Here is a 22,532-nt window from a genome sequence, read left to right on the forward strand (position 1 = left end):
GTGTTATTAAAGCATTTACTTATGCTTTTATTATAGTTTTATACTTAAGCTATTTTTAAACTTACAATAAAGCCCACACTTTGGAATGTGTTATATTCTAATTTTTTACACACTGCTGGGTATTAATTCAACAACTTGTCTTGCCAGATTCACTTGGTTTAGAATAAGACTTCGTTTTCGATCTCAGTGCTAATAATTGAACTTTTTATTAATGTGTGATTGATGAGGAAAGATGTGGCTTGACAATGGTTTGATTCATTAGGGCTTCAGATATTTACAAGGTCCAGTTGTATAAGGAAGGACAGTACCACACTTCTGTACCTGCCAGACAAGTTCTGCATCTGCTAGGTTCCTGGACTTCAGCTGTATCATGTTGCTTTATGATACTTCAGTATTTAAATTTTAGTATTTATATTATCATTTTGTTATTTCCTTTTTCTGACTTTTTTGAATCTTCTATAAAGTTAGAGTCTTAATTTTTTGTACTTGCATCTCTAGAAACATTTTCAGAAAAAAAGCCTAGAAATTTTAAGTGTGGATTTCATCATCGAAATAACCTGTAAAGTTTAATATTTGGAGTGAATATTGGAGTCGGTGACCAAGGTATCTAAGTCCTCATTTTTCCTACGATATTAAAAAGCTCATAAGGTTAAATGTTATCAGGTACATTTTATCTAACAATGACACTTTTCAATGGTTACATAATTTATTTATCGCCACTCTCCAAATTGAGTAACTGCAGTATTCATGAGGCAGGGTTAATAATACGAGCCTGAAACAAAGGCCGGTATTTCTGTTTCCGACTTCTGAATAAGTTTTATTGAGAGATGTTCTGAAATTGCAGCAGAACTATCTAGAAAAAATAATAATATCACTTACTTCTCATCAGTATATATTATGTGATTCTCAATGGTGGGCACACAAAACAAAAAGGGGAATTGAATTGTATTTTTACCTTACTATAAGATGACAAAATTAAAAAATTTCTATGCTATAAAATAGACTCCTCACTTTCTCTGGATGACTTTATAACAATATAAAATTTTAAAACCAGAAACAATACTACTAAAATGTTCGAAAGTCCATTAATCTAGTGAATAGATTATAAAGTCCTTGGTGATAATTAAAATACTTCACATTAGATTGCATTTGAATTTTCAAAAAAATTGACGTCATAGAACTCAAATGATGAGAAGTGATAATGGTAATGTATTTTCTAGGAAAAAAAGCAGAGAAAACATGAACCATCCACTTGGTTCTTCCCAAATCTCCCATTGATTTCTTAGAAACTAGGAGAATTTAAAGCTATGTTGAGAGAAAGTAAAAGGAAATACAGCATTAAGGAGGGAAAGATGGCAATAAAGGCATGCAGATACAGGGGAGCTGAATACTGAAGATAAATGTGGGTCTTTATTCCACGGTAGTCATTATTCACATTCATAGAGTCACTCATACAAAAAACATCTTATGCGCAAAGCTATCATTTAGAATGGAAGGGCAGATAAAGTGCTTCTCAGATAAGGTCAGGTTAAAGGAGTCCATCATCACCAAGCCATTATTATATGAAATGTTAAAGGGATTTATCTAAGAAAAAGAAGATAAAAAATATGAACAGTAAAAATGACAGCAAACTTACAGTTATTAACAACCACACCTAAAACAAAAACAAAAGCAAACTAAGCAAACTAGAACAGGAACAGAACCACAGAAATGGAGATCACACAAAGGGTTATCAACAGGGGTGTGGGAGGGGGAGAGAGGGTGGAAAGGTACAGAGAATAAGTAGCATAAATGGTAGGTAGAAAATAGACAGGGGGAGGGTAAGAATAGTATAGGAAATGTAGAAGCCAAAGAACTTCTATGTATGACCCATAGACATGAACTATAGGGGGGGAATGTGGGAGGGAGGGGGTGTCCAGGATGGAGTGGAGTGAAAGGGGGGAATGGGACAACTGTAATAGCATAATCAATAAATATATTTTAAAAAATAATAATAATAAATAAAAATTTAAAAAAAAATCTTACGGGCACTTTGCTTCCACGAAAATAGAGTAGACATACTTTTCACAGTTTCTCCCAATAAGTAAAACTAAAAATGCTGGGTTTTACATATAAAACATTAGAAGACTCTAAAAGATGGGGAGAAGAAGGCAGATTGGCTATGGACCTGGAGCCTCACCCATATTAGCAAAGGCTCACTCCCCAGGCTGTAATGAGTTGCCCCAACACCCCCACTGGGGTGCTTTATTTATAGAAGGCCCAATAAGGAGTTAAGCTCTCAGTCAACCTTCAGGGATGAGTTCAAATTTGATATGTGTATAAAGACTTCCTGATCCCTGAAGCCAGGATGTCCCTTCCACATGCTCCCATAAGTGCCCTCTGAACATGTCCAGGACATCACACAATATGACATTCTTCTGTTTGGGCATCTCAGTCTCCACAGGGTTATGGTGTCCTTCGGTATAAGGGTTGTGACTTTTACTCCATATCCCTAACAACACTGGCTCCTATTCAATTGTGCTTGTTCTGTGTTTGAGTAATACTGAATGTTACATAAGAAGAAAAAAATACTGTAGACACCTGGACTTGCTGTTTTTAAATAAGTGAAAAATGTCTTATAGAAACCAAAGGACTTTTGTTGTTGTTCTCCATCTTCTCATTGCTTCAAGAGTCTGAATTAGGATTCATACATAGGTATTACGGAAAGGTAATTTTCCACTCAACAGGAACAGGACAACTTGAAATATAATATTTTATTTTTCCTTTGGCCCAAAAGGTCATCCAGTATCACATACTGATAATTTTCTCATTGGATGCACACTGGATAAGAACTACTCAGTTATTAGAGATAGGTCTGCTCACTTCTAATCAGGTTTAATTTTTACCTTTTCCAGCAGTCAGCTATCAAAAATTTGTTTTTTGTTCACAAGTGAAGGAAATTTAAAAACATAACAAATACTATGTAGCTTGAGGTCAAATTTTAATTATCTCCTTTTTTCAATTAAAAGGAGACAATTTTCTCGTCTTCTGTGAAAGAAAACCAACATACGCCTCCTTTCAATTTTCTAGGCTTTTGTTTGTTTTGATACGGTTGTGTGCTTGGCTGTGCTTTTGTTTTGCTTAATTTTAAATATTTATTATGTTCTTAACACTGGTAACAAAATATGGCACGTTTTTTGATTTTTAAATAGAATTTATTTCATTCATTTTTCCATTGTTGTTCAGTGACAGTTTCTGTACTTCACCACATTTACTCACCAGAAAGGCCTACTAAGTGCAGCTTGAATAGTGTTTTATTCCACAAATAAAGACATTGACATGCAAATATAACATATCTTGCCTGAGGTCATACATGACAATCATATTTACCTCGGGTGGAGTTTTCATGATATAATAGATATTTTTCACAATTCAAAATGTCTGAGTTTTTGAGGTACATTTTCATTGAACTACATGTTATAAGAAAAGTGCACAAATTACAAGTGTAACTTTTAATGTGGTTTTCTGTCTTTTTATAAATTATTTGTAAAGCTTTTACATACTGATTATTTTATTTTGAAACTGCAATTTCAGTAGCCATTCCGTAATCACTCATTATTTCTAATAATTTATTTGTAGATGTTTCGAGATGTTATACACACGCAATCAGATTGTGTATAACAGGTTTTTCCTTCCTTTCCAATGCCTGTACCTCTCGTTTACGTGTTTGCTTGTACACTTGTGTAGCGTGAATGCACGGGCCCGTACTCAGTGACAGCCTGACAAATCAGGGTCACAGGAAGTCTCCTGTGGTTCTCAAGTATAATGTTCGCCCCGATGTTTTCCTAGTTATAATTTATCAGACTATAGAGATATGCTAAGAGTTTTTGTTCGTCTTCTGGTGTGTTGGTTAGTTTTCATTGGGAACAGAATTTTTTTAATTAATAACTTTAATTGTAGTAAAGATCCAGATTTATATGACAATTGTGTACATACTACAGAAAGCTCTCATATACCCTCCACACACACACACACACACAGTTTACTTATTATTAACATCTTGCGTTAGGTTGGTACATTTTTTACAATCAATGGATCAATATTTACAGACATATAATTATTAACTATAATCTATATCTTGTATTGCCATTCATTCTCTGTGTGGTAAGAGTCTACAGGCTTCGGCAAATGCACAATGCCCCACATTCACCACCACAAGCTCATACAGAAAAGCTCGCCATCTTACAAATCCCCGGGCTTTTTCTCCTTATCCCTCACCCACTTACTGCTTGGCAAAAACTGTTCCTTTTTCCTTATATTTAAAGTGAGGTTCTTACAAACCACATGGAGCTAGTCTTGCGTCTCTTATTTCCTCTGACAGTCTCTGTCTTTTCATTGCTGTATTTAGACCAATGTAAGTGATTATTAATATAGTTGGATAAATATCCTATTTTTACTATTTTCTATTCATTGCATTTATTCTTTTTTTTTTTTCTTTTCTAATTTATTTTCCCCTGCCTCCTCTGGTTTTAACTGAGGACTTTATATGACTCCATTTTCTGTCCTCTCCTACCATATCAATTGCACTTTTAAAAAAAATTTAAATCTAGGTTGTCTTAGAGTTTATGATATACATTTATCACTAATCCAAGTTCATTTTTGACATCACATGTAGCGCAGTGCCTTGCAAGCCAGTATTTCTGTTCTTCCCTCTCATCTCATCTCTTACAACACTGCTGTCGTTCAGCGTAGTCATGTGTTATAACCACCTCATACGCTGTTGCTGTTACTAAACAAACACTTTTTAGATCAATAAGAATAAGTTAAATGAAATATTTTATTTTTTTTCTAATGCCATCTACATCTTTCTTTCTTTCTTTCTTTCTTCTTTCTTTCTTTCTACAGATTCAAATGTTTAAGCTGTACCTAGTTTTCTTTCCTCAGAAGAGCTTATTTTAATCACTCTTGCAAATCAGGTCTACTAGAAAAACTTCCCTCAGTTTTTGTTAGTCTGAGAAAGTATTTCTTTCTCATTCAGCTCTGAAGAAAACTTTACCCTATATAGAGTGCTAGGTCGATGTGCTTTTATTTTCAACACTTTAAATGTTTCACGTTACATGCTTCTTGTTAGTATGGTTTCTGACAAGAAGTCCAATACAATTTTTTACCCTTCTTCCTCCAAAGATAAGGTTTCCCCTCCCTGGATTCTTTAAAGATTTTTTCTCTGTCTTTGGTTCTTGAAATTAAAATATGATATGCCTATGTGTATACTTTTTCATGCTTGGGCTTGTTGGTGCTCTCTGAGCTTCCTGCCTCCATAGTGTGGTGTCTGCTATTAATTTTGGAAATTTTCCAGTCATTATAACATCACATATTCATTCTGATAAATTCTCTCTTTTCTCTTTCTGATGTTTTCATTATATATGTGAGCTATCTCTTTTCATTATCCCCTAATTCTTGGATATTGTCTTTTGTTGGTTTGCTTGCTTTGGGGGTTTTTTTTTTTTCTGTTTTTCAGCTTGGAAAATTTTATCAGTATATTTTCAAGCTCCCTAATAATTTCCTTGGCCATGGCCCCTCTACTGATGAGCCTATCGGAGGCATTTTTCATTTATGTTACAATGTTTTATTTCTGGCATTTCATTTTGATACTTTCATCAAGTTTCCGCCTCTCATCTGTTTCTGCACGTTGTTCACTTTTCCACTGAGCCCTCAACAGATGAATCACACTTAGTTTAAGTTCCCTATCTGGTAATTCCAAATATTTTGTCATATCTGAGTCTAATGCTGATGTTTGCTTTCTCTCTTGGAACTTAAAAAATAAATTGTGCCTCCATTGAGATGTAAGTGATACATAACACTGAGTAACTTTAAAGTATACAACGTTATGATTTGATATATGTATATATTGCAAAATTATTACCACCATAAGGTTAGTTAACACAGACCGCACCTTGTATAATTACCTTTTTGTGATGAGAACATTTAAGATGTACTTTCTTAGGAATTTTCAAGTATATAATACAGTATTCACTGGAGTCACCCCGCTGTACAGTAGATCCTCAGAATTTTTATATCTGGTAGCTGAAAAGGTAAACCTCTTGTCCTATGCTTTCCCATTTCCCCCACCCCAGCCCTGGACAGCCGTCTATTTATTCTTTGCTTCTATGCATTTGGAATTTTTAGCCACATCAGAAATTATTTTTTCTTGCCTTTTACCATAGCTTGCAATTTTTTGTAGCATGCTGGACATGCTTTATTAAGAAATATGAACTAAGGTATTCAGAGTTCCAGTGTGAGGTTTTATGTTAACCCAAGAACTGGACTGTGTTTAATGTTTTCTTATAGCTTTAGATGCTAGAGACCTCCACTTTCTTCAGTTTTCTTTTTCTTTTACGCTGTTGACTTTGGGATTTTCTAATAACTTCTCGTTAAATAGAGTTTATGTCTTGCCACTCTCTGAGTTATCATTTCTTATTATGCTGGAACCCTGTTTATGGTTGGTAAGGCGAAGGGTGGGGAGTGTTCTCTACCATTCTGTGTTGCTCTGATTAGATCTCAGTTTGTGTGGGTCCCCCGAACTGTGACCTTCAGGAACTTTTCACGGACTCTTTTCTCCCCTTTTGTGACCCCAGAAGGGTAAAGCATACTCTGTGTGTCTAGTTGCACATCCCGCAGAGCAAATGCGCCATCAGTGAGGCTGTTTGTCCTAGAGGACGGCCCTTTCCTCTGGAGAATGTTCTGGGCATATTCAAAGTGCCTGCTTTCCCTCACTCCGCCTGAGACCTGAGGGGGGTGTCTTTGCTCCACCTCAACTTTGATTGGCTGCAAAATTCTGGTCTTTTGGCACAGTGACTCTCAGATAGTTCGAGCTACATTTGTAGTTACGAATGGGTGATGGGAAGGGCGTATGGCAAGCATCTGAGTGAACACCTGGGCGGGACTCGACGTGCAGTGTAACAAACAGGCAAATAATCAGCCTTATAAAGTTCATCAGTATCGTCAAATTCATCTCGGATGTGAGAAAATTGACTCTCTGAAAAAGAAATTATTACCTAAATGCAATATTCGGAGCAACATACTGAAAAAATTTGCAAGTTCCTATATTTATAAATTATCTTGCATGTAAAGCCTCTCAGATATTGTGTTTGTGAAAACATTGTGTCCTTTTACATAAAACATCGCTCTTTAGTAAAACTATTAACCCAAAACTTCACATAGCAGCTTAAAGTGTTGTTTTATGACAAATTCTCTCTCGGTATGTTTCACACTCGGGCATGCAAATTGATGGGAATATATTCAATTGAAATAGTTCTTCCAGTCCTCACAGAATGGTGCACATTTTGAAAACATAACTAGGCTGATTAAATTCTAAAAGCTCCACAGGGATATCTTCGATTCTAAGAAAACAGAAACACAATCACAAGAATAAATAAGCCACTCAGGCTCTTTTGCTTGCATATTGGCAATTCATGGAGACTTTTATTTTTAGTATTTTTTTATTTATTCCTTATTTTTTTCTAGGTGGGCTGATTTTCTACTCATCGAGGTACTAAATGCTTTCCTCCACAGACGAAAAAGAAATACACAGAGATCAACCTCGGGAACAGCGAGGAACTAAGCAAAGTGGCTCTACCTCTGAAATGATGAAAATACATGCAAAGCAACACTAACCAACCATTTCAAAAATCGGACAAACAACAAAAGCCAACTGCAAGAACTGAAAGTCAGCTATCCAAAATAAACTGCTAACACGTGGTGAGACCGAGCTCTGTGAAGTTCTACTTTGGAGCTATTTCTAACCCCTCCCCTTCCCAGACCATTGTTGGCAATGATGAGACCTGAGGGCTTTTCCAGCTCTCGGAAAAACACAGTTGCAGAGCGGAATGTGTTGTCCTAACTTGGAACTCCTTTGGAAATTACAATGAGTTCACTATTTGATTTAGCTGGGAGCACAGTCTGGGTGTGGTGACTGAGGTCGGGGGGATGGTACTTAACCTCAGGGCATCACTGAAACAATTGGCAGTGTCTCAACTACCTGGGAATTTAAAAGAAGCCCTGAAGAACTAGAGAAACATAGGGAACTTCTTCTAAAAGCTCAGATACATTCTTGGAAATCTAAAAGTCTGTCCGAGCTGTACACAGGCTCGGGAAGGGAAAGCAAAGATGACAGTCGCTCACTTCTAGCTGACCTTGGGGCCCTGGGAGAGACAGGCGGTGGAAGCTAAGACTAAGTGGAGTCTAAGCGAAGGCAGACTTCTCTCTGAAGTTTAAAGCTGCGCTTTTTCACACTGATCCATTTGGAAAAAATGGCAGAAGTCAGGCGTTCGAGGCTTTTAGAAAAACCTGATACACACTGGTAATTTGGCCGCTAAGTTACACTGGTCAAGGTGTGACTCTTAGGAAGCTAGGCTGAGAAATAAAAACGAGATCAAAGGGAAAAATAGTAGCACAAAAGTAAGTAAGCAAACACTGACGGGAAGTAGAGATCTATAGAATTAGCCCGAGCATGTTAAATAATAAGCAGCAATGGGAAATAGGACTACAAAGTGAAGCTGGCAAACGTTGAAGGCAGAGAGTTCTGAATCCAGAGTTCTTTCAACGTTTTCGGACATCTCAAATTGACTATAAAGATTTCAAAACAGACAAACTGCAATGGGAAATATGCTACATAAACATGAAGAAAAATTAGCCAACAGAAAAATGTTCTCAGTGGGGGCCAGATTTTACTTTGTAGACAAAACCTTTGAATCAGCTATTATGATGTGTAAGTATTTAAAAGGAACCATACCTAATGTATTGAAGAATGTCAATGTTGTCTCACAATTAGAGAACATCAACACAGAGGTAGAGATAATAATAAACAAAGAAATGAAAATCCTGGAGTTGAAAATTACAAGTAAAAGAAGTGAAAACGATAGAGGGACAAAACAGAGAAGTTTAGCTTGATGAATAATGCATCAGAAAATGTGAAGCTAGCTTAATAGAGATCATTCAGTTTGGGTAGCAGAAACAAAAAGAAAATGAAGAAAAAAAAAACAGACTTCATGACCCAGAGAACCTCATCAAGTGTGACAACACAGTCGTAATACAGCTTCCAGAAAGAGAAAAGAGAAAGCAGAAAAACGTACTGAAATAATAGCCTCAAAATTCACACGTGTGATGACAACGTTCATTTTTACTTCAGGTATAATAAACAAAGAAATCCACAAACTGCGACATCACAGTAAAGCTGATGGGAGTGAAAGACAAAAAGAAAATCTTGAAGGAGCAAAGGAAAATCATTTTTTTATGTACAAAAGACCCTTAATATGATTAACATAGGATTTTTTTATAATCAGAAACCACAAATGTCAGGAGAAAGAGAAAAGACGTTGGAAAAGACTGTGAACCAAGAGTCTGCTTCTCATAAAATCCCCCATCAAAAGTGGAAAATTTGGGGTCAAAAAATACAGATAAAAAATAACAAAGCTTTTCACTAGTAGATACATCGTCCAAAAAAATACTAAGGGCAGTCTGGTTTGTAGAAATGAAAGAATATTAGGCAGTAATTCAAACCCATATTGAGAAATAGAAGACACCAGTAAAAATATCTTAACTAGACATTATAAAAAAGAGCATAAAATATTCTTAGATTTTTATAACTTTCTTAAACTCTTACTTGTTCTGAAAGGTAACTAAAATAATCATTATAAAACAGTGGTGATGGGCTTACAATGTATATACAGATGTGGTTTGTACAAAAATAATATTTAAAAGGAGTGAGGATGAAGATGTATGAAAAACACTTTTCTGTAATATTGCCATTAAGTCAGCCTTAACCTTAATTAAATTGTTTCCAGGTAAGATGCTAATTGTAGTCCTCAGGTAAAACATTAAGAAAACATCTAAAAAATATATAGTAACCAAGGGAATTTAAAATATGCACTAAAAATATCTACTTAACAAAAAATAAAACAGACGTCAGAGAACACAGAAATAAACAAGAAATAAGACATATAAAAATTTTTTTTTAAATGGTCAATGTATAACATCCTAACTTTTCATAAATTACGGCAAATGCACATGAATTAAACACCACAGTTCAAGGCAGAGATTAGCAGGCAAAATGGATTAAAAATAGCACATAATTAATCAATATGCCTTTAACAAAATGCGTATTTTATTTTATTATTATTATTTCTTGCTATTGTGGATAACAGCTTTACTCATGGTGGCCAAATTCTGGAAATAGCCCGAATGTCCTTCACTAGGTGAATGGTTGCACAAACCGTGGTACCCACACACCATACGATACCACTGTACTGTAGGTTTCCATTAAGAAGGAAACAGCCGTGGATACACCCAACGACTTGGATGAATCTTAATGAATTTTTTTATTAAACATTTTTTATTACTGTTCAATTACAGTTATCTTCATTTTCTCCCCTGCCCCCACCCCACCCCAGACAAACCCACTTCCCTCCCCCACCTCCTCCCTCCCTCTTGGTTTTGTCCATGTGTCCTCTATAGTAGTTCCTGAAATCCCCCCTCCCCACTATCCTATCCCCACTCCCCTCTGGTTATTGTTAGATTGCTCTAGATTCGAAGTTACAAATTGTTTGAAAATCAAAGAATGGAAGAAGGGTATCCCATGCATGCAGTAACCAGGACGGAGTGGCTATTCTAATATCAGACAAAATAGACATTGAGGTAAAATTGTTTATATGTGACAAAGAAAGAATTTCTTTGCAGATAAGAGGGGCAATTCATCTGACAGTATAACAAATATAAATGTGTAGCTTCTAACACGATTTATACAAAGTACATAAGTCAAAACTGACCGAAACAAGGGGAGAAATACAGCATTCGGCACTCATGGTTGGAGGCTTAATACCACACTTTGAGCAAATAGGCAGGACTTCTAGGCAGAAGACCAACCGGGAAACAGATGAGCTAAGCAGCACTATAAACCCAGTGGACCTAACGCTTAGAATACTCCACACGGCAACCGTCGAATATCCATTCTTCTCAAGTTCCTAAGGCACAGTTTCTAGGATTAGCAATATGTTAGGCTTTAAACCAATTTTAAAATGACTGAAATCATATAAAACATTTTATCTGACTACACCAAAGTTAAATTAAAAATGAACAACAAAAGAAAATTCGGGAACTTCACAAATATAAAAAATAAAAATAAACAAAAACCCTGAAAACCAAAAGACATTGCAAAAGATATTAGAAAATACTTTAGGATTAATGGAAATGAAAACAAAGCATACAAAGCTTATGTGATTCATCCAAAGCCCTGCTCTAAGGGAAATTTGTAGCTTTAAATGACAATATTAAAAGAAAACACAAGAAAAATTAAATTAATAACCTTATTTTCATCTTCTATAATTGAAAAACAAGAGCAAACTAGACCTAAAGAGCAAAAGAAAACAAATAACAAAAATTTACAATAAAAGATATATAATAGAAAAAAAAGAAAACAATAAAAAAACTATAAACCCAAAGGTTTATTCTTTGAAAGGGTCAACAAAAGTGGACAAATTTTAGCCAGACTGACCAGCAGAAAAATACTCAAATTACTAAAATAAAGAATGAGAGAGGGGTCACCAATACTTACGCTGCAGACATATAGAGGGTAACAATGAAATAGTGTAAAGAACTGAACAACAACAAATTAGATAACTTAGAGGAAATAAACAACTTACCAGAAAGACACGAACAAATGAAACCGACACAAGAATAATCATAAATAGACCTAAAACAAGCAAAAAATATGGAATTAATAATATAAAATTTCCAACAAAAGAAATCCAAGGCCAAGATGATTCAATAATAAGCCCTACCAAAACTTTAACAAAGAATTAATATCAATTTTTGACAAACTCTTAAAAATAAAAGAGGAGGGAACAGTGCCCAACTCACTCTCTGAGGCCAGCATTCCTCCGATCCCCAAATCAGACGGCGTCATCACAGGAAAAGGAAGCTGGAGCAAAATCTCCTGATTACAGATACACAATCAAAACCTCAACGAAACACTAGGAAACCCAGTTCAGCAACAGAAAAATACATATTGCACACCCTGACCAAGCCTAACTTATCCCAAAGAGGCAAGTTTGTTTTAACATTTGAAAATGCACCATACAAGTTAAAATTAAAATTAAAATTTATCATAATATGATATAATATAATATATTATATTATATTATATTATGTTAAATCATTTTAATAAACACAGCAAAAGTGTTTAACAGTATCCGACACTCTTGGGTAATTAAAACGCTCACTAGTGATGTCAGAAAACCAGCTGAATGCAAGTGTTCTGCTCTTTTCTCCCATCGGAGCACCAGTCTTGACCAACACCCATGGACAAAAGTGCCACTGGGGAAGCCAAGGGGTCCAGCAGAGAACTCCCAACACACTGTTGGAGAAAAAAAAAAATTCAAAATTCCACCATGGTGCATTGAAGAAAGCAAAGGAGCTCGTCTGTTCACTTCACCCCCATCGCCACTCCCTGAAGGCAAATCAACCTTCCCTGCACACAAATTCTCCCACAGGGGAAAGTCTTGTACTCCCTTCTCTCGACGCTCCTACTGTGTATTGCTTTTGTCAAACTCATCAAAGAATTTTATCTGGATAGGATAGAAACCGTATTTTATATAGCTCAGTTCCTAAGCGCCTATACTCAGCAAATCACCCTGAACACAGCAGGCCTTGCCCAGACAATTGTTATTTGAAGTTGAAGATTCAAAGGATGATGATGCCCTGTGGCTCTTCCTGGATCGCTTAGACAAGATGCATCTACACACAGAGCTGCAGCTCTGCCTGGGTATCATCTTCCCAGCCATCAGCCACTGCGCCTCAGGTGCCCACCCAGCCGCCCAGGGAGACAGTACTTATATCTGAGCGCACGGTGTGAAGCTCCTACCCTCAGATTAAGAATATACACGTATTACCTTCCTCCATCAACAAATATGGAATCTGGAGATGAATTTCAAGAAAATCCTTACATGCTGTTTTTAATCAGCATCTTCATTTCACCTGGGATAGGAAACTATTTATTTTGCATCGTGATTCAGTAAGAGACAGATTTAAAAGTTCAGCCAGAAATACATGAGTTCTCTCCTGGGTACAGAGTCACGGAAAGAAAACTCTTACAGTCATACATGGGTGTCGGTATAATTTCTTAGGGCTCCTGTAAGAAGATACTATAAACCGAATCACTTAAACAACAGAAATTTATTGTCTCTCAGTTGTGTGGGCTAGAAGGCCAAGATCAAGGTGTAGGTAGGGTTGCTTCCGTCTGAGGGCTGCGAGGGAAAATCTCTTTCATGTTTCTCTCACAGCTTCTGTTGGCTTGCTGGGGTCTTTGACACTCCTTTGCTGGGAGATGTGTCACCCTAATTTCTGTCTTCACCTTCGCTTGGCCTTCTCCCTGCATGTTTCTGTCTGTGTGTCTTAATTTCCTTTTTTTTATACCAGTCATACTGGATTAGGGCCCATCAGAATGATCTTATTTGAATTTGACGTCATGCTCTTATAGAAAGACTCTATGTTGGAATATGGTCACTTTGAAGTACTGATGGTTCAGATTCCAACGTACCCTTTTGGGGGAAGTGGCCCAGTTGAATCTGTAACAGTCCCAGCCTGTTGCACATCATACAAGCTATTGTTTGTCCAGGGTGTTAATTTTACCATACACTTCATTGGTTATTTCTGCTCTCCTGGAAAACATTTCCCTTGGTGACATTAGTACTAATAAGAACATACGGTTGTGTTTCTACCGGAAAGACAACTTTCTCATTATAAGATCAGCCCAGGAAAACAGAATGCTACTACTTGAACAGCAGCTCAGGAAGGAAAGAAAAATTTGGCTGATAAAGAAAAGCACCACATAACTGGAGAGTAGACATCTGGCAGGCACAGCTTTTTTAGGTGAAAGGACACGAAGAGGGTGAGAGACATGGGCAGCTTTTAGTACATGCTTCTGAAGAACAAAACGGAACCTGGCAGTCAAACCTGCTTAACTGCGTCCCCACCCAGAGGGGCAGCTGGCTGCAACCTCAGGGCACGTCTTAGTCTTTGCTTCCTGTCATGGCAGCCGCTATGTCCTGGGCCCTTACTGTCTTCCAGCTAGTGTGCTGAGCAGTACCTTACATTATTGCATCCTGTGCTCCTTCACAGACCTGTGAGGAAGCTTGTGCTGATGAAAAATGAGCCTCGGAGTGGTGAGTGATCCTTTCCAGCACTAGTTAGCGAGGAACCAGACTCTGAACCCTGGTGAGTTGGCTCCAAGTTTCAGCCTTTGACCACTGGGATGTGTCGCCATTGGAGTTAACATCCCAGTTCGCGTTGGTCCAGCTGGGTGGTAGGAATGCTCAACTGGACTGAAGTCAGTGGGCACTGCCCAGCTGGCAAGCACGGTGCACTAGGAGCGTATCAGAGGCCCGAGAACCGAGCTCTACGGCCAAGCCTATTCCACGCCTATTCCATGGTTCCTTCTGTGGGATGCAGAGCTGGCTGGTGCACACACACACATACACACACCAGCGGAGTACATGCAAAGTCATGCCTTGCAGGAAGGACGCGTCTGCTCCTCTTCCTGTCTTATTACCTGCAATACACTGCGTGTGTCCCTGCTCCCAATGGTGTAGTTGAAACCTGGTCCTGATGTGAAGGTATTAGGAGGTGGAACCTTTGGGACGTTATTTGGTGATACGAGCATGAGGCTGGCCCTTGTAAGTGGGATTCACGCCCTCAAGAAGAAGGCCTGGACAGCTTCCTGTTCCACCATGTGAGGACACAATGAGAAGGTCACCAGGAAGCAGGCCCCTACAAGATACCAAATCTATCAGCACCTTGATTGTGAATTCCCATCCTCCAGAAGTGTGAGAAGTGTCTGTTGTTCAGGCCACCTAATCCATGGCACTCTGTTATAGCAGCCCAAAGAGGCTAAGGCACAATGTCCATCCCAGCATGCCCTAATACCCAGATCCCGCCCTGCTCCAGCGTATCCCCAAGGTACCCTTAGAGAAAAAGGCCTTTGTTTAACATGATCTCCTCTCTTCCTTTAACTTCTGCATCTCTTATTTTATTTTATTTTTCTATAAAGTTCAAGGCAGCCAGATTTTATTTGATTGTGCTTTACTGTAGAGGGATCATTGATTATATAAATGCAGTTTAGGCAATAAGATTTGTTAGTTAAATTCTGCCTTTCCTTAGCGGTTTGGTAATTAAACTTCCTACAGCTTTCAAAGAGCTTTAGGGAAATGTGCACTAGGAGAAGCCTGTATGTGTGCATGTCCGCACATTCAAAATGTATAGTTTCATTAATAGAGATAAAAGTTAGTTTATTCTTTTCGCCATCAGACCACTCAGCAGGTCTATCGTGATAACCGACCCTTAAAGCCAGTGCTCAGATTGCCGTAGAAAAAACGAACAAGTCTGCACACTTACCTCCCACACGTGGGCACGCAACCCTGATTTATAGGAAAATGTGGCATTAGGTTTTCCCGCAACTTCTCCATCATTTTTGAAGTTAGGCTTAATGTTAACTAAGGTAACTAACCGTGTTTCCTAATCCTAAATCACTTGGGTCTATAGAGAAGGAAAAGAAGGGTTATAACCTAGCCGATGTGGCTTAAATCTCATTTAGGCAACCTTCTCAACCTTCTCTGAAATAAAACCACCTTAGGGAGAGGAAATAAGGGCTCGGCGACATTGCTGGGAAAACTCAGACTGACGAGGACGTGAATCTAAACACAGTGCTGCAGGCACCTGAAATACCTGAGCGGGTTGGGTTTGAAATCCATAACTCTTAGTCCAAGGCTTTGCATTAGACACTTTTAGCCGAGGACTTCCACGCATGTACATAGGCCAGACAAAATGCAGTCAAGCTTCTTTTGCATTTTATTGAAATATGTACTCAGAAAAGCGTCTCTATCACCAACGGAGCGGTCAGTTTCTACAGACTGAGCATGCGTGTCCAGCACTCAGACCAGGAAGCTAGACGTTACCCCTACGCAAACGCTCCCCCATTCCCTCCAAGCTTTCCCTCCGCACTATGCTGAGAATCAATCAGGCTGCTTAAAAAGCGATTGTGCCTACACACCCTTGTTTACATGGAGTCAAACCACAGGAAGAGCATAGGAGAAGGCCAGGGAAAGGACAGCCTCTGCCCAGGCTTGGCTGTGGGACCGGCAACCCAGTGGATGACACAATTTACAGTGGCTCTCTGGGACGCCTGCACCACTGGGCTAACAAATAGGGACGTGCCTCATGGAATTCCAGCATGGAATCAGCCTACAGAGTTCTCCCCTTTCAGGGTACGTTTCTTGTTCTCCTCCTCCCCGGTGGAACTAGGCAAGCATTTGAAATGAGAGCTCTTCGCATACAAGGTCAGTCCCAGCTTTTGAATCCTAATTGGGGTGGGGGCTTTGTCCTTCCCGTCTTTCTTTAGGACTCTTCTACCCAAGTACTCTGTCGTCTGGAGTCCTCTGTTTTAACACGTGCTGCTTCCCTGATGTTACAGGTTATTTTCGTTCTGGGTATCATTTCAGCCACAGACTTAAAACTTTAGTAGTTTTAGATAATGACCTCTGTCAAGGTCTTGGGCAGCATGCAAAGGTGAATTTATACTCCCCATGTTGTATGTTACACATACGGCTAGTTATATTAGCTTTATCTATGACTAATACAAATAAATTTGACTTCCTGCATAACAATCCACATAGGTAAACAACATTTTTAAAAGCACTTCTCAATTAGAGATGGAGTTGGTATAAAGTGGTGTGGTCTGAAAAAGTTTAGTGCTTCTGATCATACAGAAGTTTCCCCCAACCCCCTCTCTCCTAAACCAGGGGAATCGTAGCTGTCGGGAGCGGTGCAGTTCGCATAAATTCTCCCCATCCTGATCCCACGTGAAAAACATGAATTTATTTTACACCCTTTAACAAACTAGAGTTCAAAGTTATCTTGAAGTAGTAGATTTTTGAGTAGACCAAATGGAAGGCTCATTCAAAATTAATTGGAGTTAATTTGGCCTTGGACTAGGTAGATGAACTTGACCAGACATCCATTTGGCACTTAAGGGTCTCAGTTTTATCCCAGGAAGATGTGTCTGCAGCCTTCCCCGTCGGCAAGGGGACAATAAAGACCTGAGAGTGCACTGTCACCGTGAAGGGCAGTACAAAAATAAATGATGATGGGTTTTCCACATTGCCCAGGGGCCAAGACAGGGGCGCACTTTTTCAGTCATTATTTTGCCGCCAGAAATCAGCTGCGTTACTACACAGGGAGAGGCAGATTCTCACGAGAATTATACACAGTCTTTTATAAACGTAAAGATCACCAGCAGCCCCTCGTCTGTACTGCAGGAACTCTGCCCAGTGTTGTCGTCATGTGTACCCACCAATCTTACGAAACAAGGCCATTTCCCGGCTGGCGGCTGGGGCCATCATGCTTCCCGGGGCAGGGCGAGGGGATGGCCGCCCAGCTTACTAGCCCTTGTAGAGATCGCATCCCGAACTGTGGAATCACTTCCAAACATACTGGATTCGATTTTCTGGAACACAGGTTCTATTTCTATGGGATAGGCAAGGATCTTACTCCATATCTAATTAGCAAATTTTTTAATTAAATTGACATCTATCGTCCTCCGAAGACTTTTTCAGGGTGAAGGAAAAAAACGCTTGTTATCTACAAGCAAACGTAGAATTCTGATATCCCTATTAACCCCAAATCTAGACTCTCGAAGGCTGGAGCTCTCTGATCCTCACACGAGATGGGTTGAATGCAGACATTGTATTGCGTTGTCATTCATAACACACGCTGCACAATCAGACATCCCGACTCTGTGACTCTGTAGCTGTGTGACCTTGGACGTGTGCATTATTCTGTGTGGACTAGTTTCCTCCGTTGTAGAAATTATAATCACCTCTGCCTTCGAGTGTCCTGAGGATTCAATGAGATAAGATGAAATGCGACAACCCACGAAGCACAGGAGCCTAGAGCAATGTCTGTCACACAGTAGGTACTCACTGAACTGACCTTTTGTTATTATTCACGTCGTGTGCCCTTAAGGGACATATAGGAGTCAATGGTTTCATTTCCATCACCCAGCGCTAACATTTCCCCTGGCCTTTCAGCAGGGCTGCCTTCTCAGAATATCAAGATATATTCTAAATCGGGGGTGGGGGGGAAGAGCCACATGATCCAAATTATTTCGTGCCATTAAAGCACTTGTATTCTACATGATGGGCAATCAAATCTCACGCTTCAAAAACCAGGCTGATCATTAAAAAGTCTCCATTCTTCCTAAATGCGGGCGCCTCACAGCAGATGCTGCCGTCGGTGACAAAATGATGTCCTTCCTGCGATGAGCAAGGATGGTTTAATAGGACCTCACCTTCGCAAGGCAATTTTCCTGCTAGTTAAGAGTGTGTGCTCGGAAGTCAAATTATGTGAATAATATTCCACATAACTTCATTTACCTGTTGTTTAACCTTGGGTAAGTTATTCAATCTCTCTTACCGGAGCTCCTCTCGCAAAGCGATGGAGGTGCAGTTACCTCAGCACGTTGCCGTGAGTGTCCGATGTGATAAACTGATGCAGATGAAGCTTTTAGCCATGCCTGGCACAGATGATCAGTTACAATGTTGTTATTATCTCTGTCTGTTTATTTGTGTCCTATTCATGCCATAAAAGGCTGCTACAGCCTGATAATTTACATCAAAGGAGGATAATAGCCCCATTGTCATTTTTAAGAAAACTCTAGAATAACCCCCATTACAAACTACACCAACAAATAACTGGAGGTCCATTTCAGGACACGCAGAGGTTTCATTGATTAATTGAATGATTAAGTGATAGCTGCAGATAGCCTGCGGGAGCCCGAACCTGGCTTTATGTTTTTTCTTCTCTGATCTCCGACTGTTGCCATTGGGCATCGTTGCTTCTAGTCCCCCCTCTGCTGACAGAGCAAGGAAGTAACAGGTCTGCCTGCTCGCCCATGCATGTGAATACATTTATATCTGTAACATGCTAACCACGCACTCACAGGGGTATCTCTACTCCATTACCTCACGGGCTATTCGAGCCTCTTACCCTTGCGTATTTATATGGAACCTCCCACTCCAGTGGCGGCTGACGTGGCTCCCACCATCTGCCATCCTTTGAATGGCTCAATCCAAGCCCAAATGCATGGCGGTGTCAGCACGTTCCTCTGCACGCCTGTGGAACAGCTTCGTCAGCTGGAGCAGAGTGCTGATGCCCGGGCCCCGTTGCCTTTAGTGCTGCAGACACCGTTTCCAGTTGCACGGGTCAGCGCCTCCTACCCTCGCCTCCCCCAGTGAGGTGTTCCGTGTATCTGAGATACAGCTAGACTCTGTTGTCAAACTCTGCATTCCATTAAGATCCTGTGATCTTTTAAATGAACTTCTTTTAAAAATATTCCACGTATTAAGGTCACTCCTTAATGATGTAAAGGTCTATGCAGCAAAGTTTCACGGATTTCGACCAGCGTGCACTTTCATATACCCGCCATCCCAGTATCCTCCAGGACGGTCCCATCCCCCTGATCGTGCACGCTGCGTCTACTCAATCTGCACCCCCAAGCCCCCTAGTGCCTGTTGATTGTTTTGCTATCTCTTTCGTTTGCCTTCTCTAAAATGTCATATAATTGGCATCATAACGAATGTAGCCTTTTGAGACTGGCTCCGTTCACTTAGAAATATGCATAAGTCTAGCCAATGTCTTTTTTACAGCTTGTTAGTTTCTTTCTTTTTATCTCTGAATAATAACATCCTATTGCGTGGGCATATCATAGTTTATTCATTCACCTGTTGGAAGTTATAATTGCTATTTAATTTTTGCAGATTATGAATAAAACTTATAAACATTCATGTGCAGGTTTCATATGTATACTTTTTTTAGCCCCAGCTTTGTTGAAATATAATTGACATATAACATTGTGTAAGTTTAAGGTGTAAAGGTGTTGCTTTGATACACTTACACATTGCAGAATGATTACCAATCTAATGTTAGCTAACACCTGTATCATGTCACTTAATTACTAATGCCATTTGTGCTTTTGTGGTGAGAACATGTAAGACCTACTCTCTTGGTAACTCGAATGTCCAGAATATAGTAACTGTAATCGCCATGCAGTACATTAGGCTCCCAGAACTTAGTCATCATATAAATGGAAGTTTGCACTCTTTGAGGAGCCCCTCCCGTTTCCTGCCATTCACCGCCCCCCTTATCCCCAGCCCCTGATAACTACCGTTCAAGCGTCCATTTAGCTCTTTGAGGTTCCATGTATCAGCGACATCATACAGCATTTGTCTTTGTCTGTCTGACTTATTTTACTTAGCAGAATACTTTCACAGTCTATCCACACAGGTTTTCAAATTGGTTGTGTAAACAGCCAGGAGTGAGTGTGCCCGATTCTGTGGCAAGACTATGTTTATCTCTGTAAGAAACCGCCCACGTGGCGGTGCAGTTTGCACTCTCGTCAGCAACAAGTGAGACTTCTCATGCTCTACATGCTTTACCCACCTGCCAACAACGGGCACCGCCAGCTCATTTTGGGATTTTGGTGAATTAGTAGGTGTGTACTGGTGCCTCGTTGTTTGTTTTTTTCCCCCTGGTAGTATCTCATTTTTAATTTGTAATTCCGTAATGACAAACGATGTTGGGAGCTTTTTCATGTGTTTATTTTCCATCTATTATTTTCTTTGTTGAGGGATCTATCAGGCATTGCCCCCTTTTTTTTAGATCATCTTCAATGCATAATACACTCACATTTATACACAGATTTCATGTGTACAAGTACAAAAGGCAAAGGACCTCGAAGAATCAAAGCAACTGCCTATCAACTGCATTCAACAGAGTTCATACTGTCTCTCCACTCTCCATTTCCTAAATCCAGAAGGAAATTGTGAATGCATCCCACACGTGGACTCCAGTTTTAGAAGTTGGAGACCGTGGCATGTGGTTCTGCACACGTCTGGGTTTCTACAGAGCTGAACTGAGACTCCATGGTGTTCCAGGCCAAATCGGCGAGAAGAAAGTCATCCATGGCTGCTTGAGTCTCATTGCTGGTGAAGAACAAGCTCCCCGGGGTTTCAAAGCCAGAATGCACGGTCTGTGTTTCTGTTCTGTTCAACTGAACTTTGCTTTCTAGGGCAGTTATGTTTTCAGCAGTGGAGATTCCTCCAGTTTGGGTCTCTGTGTCAGACGAATCAGTACCCATGGAAAAGCTGGAGTGTTTCAGAACACTTCCCAGAGGCAGATGAGGGCTACTATCTAAAAAGAAGTTCAAGTCTGTCTGTGTCTGCGTGTCAAACACTTCAAGGCCTAAGAAACTAGAATTTCCCCTCCAACTGTCGCTGGGCACAAGTGCCTGCAAGTAAGAAGTCCGCTTGGGTTGCTGTGTCCTGTGATTCTGAGACTGGCCGCGTGGTCGTGGCGCTAGCTCACTCTCTTCAGTTTGCGTCTGGACAGTTGCGGCTGAAAAGAACTCTCCGGCATGGAAATCGGTTGCAGGATTCTGGGCTGGGCCAGATGGCAGCCGGGGGCCGGGTCCAGCATGTGTGTGTCAGACAGAAGTCTACGATTGTCCAGCGTCTGACCAGGCACAATACTTGACAGAATGTTTTCCACATCACTTAATAAATCCATGGTGTGGGTCCAATTATCTGGCATGTTCTGTGAAGGGAGCACACTGTTCTATGCACTGACATTTATAATGGGTGGTTTCTCACGTATCTCGATTTAAAGTCTTAGGGTGGTTCTGGGGTGACAGACCATGAGCTACAGTCTCTCCTGCTGCTGCTTCTAATACTGCCTGTAGGAACACTGTATGATGTATGGTCACTCTCCAAAATGTCTCCACACACCACCGCTGGGTCCACTGGGACTCGGTCATCCATTGGACTTTGCATTCCACTGGTTTGAGTCTCTCTGGAGATGCTACCTGACTGCAAACAGGCATCTAAAAACACATCAGTCTGAGCAGCTGTAGATGAAGTTACCTTAGAACTGTATTGCCCCATTTTTATTGGGTTGCTTCTGTTTATTGTTGAATTTTAAAAGTTCTTTATGTATTTCATATATGAATCTTTTATCAAATATACGCCTTGCAAATATTTTCTCACCATCTGCGGCTTTCTTTTCAATTTTATTTATCTTTTTTTATTGAATTTATTCAGGTGGCACTGGTTAACAAAATTACACAGGTTTCAGGGGCACAGTTCCACAACACGTCATCTGTGCCCTGCGTTGTGTGTTCACCACCCAAGTCACTTCTCCTTCCATCACCATTGACCCCCCACACGCACACTCCCCTCCACCTCCCCCTGGCAATCACCCCACTGTTGCTCTGTTGCATCCATCACTTCTTTCTTTCTTTTCTTCTCCTTTCTTGTTCAGTCCTTAATAGTGTCTTTCTCAGAGTGAGCAGGAGTTTTTAATGGATAACGTCCAACTTAGCCATTTTAGTCTTTCGTGAATTGTGGGTTTGGTGTTACACCTAAAAACCCATTTCCAAACCCAAGGTCCTCCAA

General features: G+C 39.8%; 1 pseudogene; it reads right to left on the reverse strand.

The window, feature by feature from the left end:
• Nucleotides 1–20,935: 20,935 nt before the first annotated feature.
• LOC112301721 (ATM interactor-like) lies at nucleotides 20,936–22,022 on the reverse strand (annotated as a pseudogene).
• Nucleotides 22,023–22,532: the final 510 nt, after the last annotated feature.

Source organism: Desmodus rotundus, chromosome 7, assembly GCF_022682495.2.
Source record: "Desmodus rotundus isolate HL8 chromosome 7, HLdesRot8A.1, whole genome shotgun sequence".
Classification (NCBI taxonomy): Eukaryota; Metazoa; Chordata; class Mammalia; order Chiroptera; family Phyllostomidae; genus Desmodus; species Desmodus rotundus.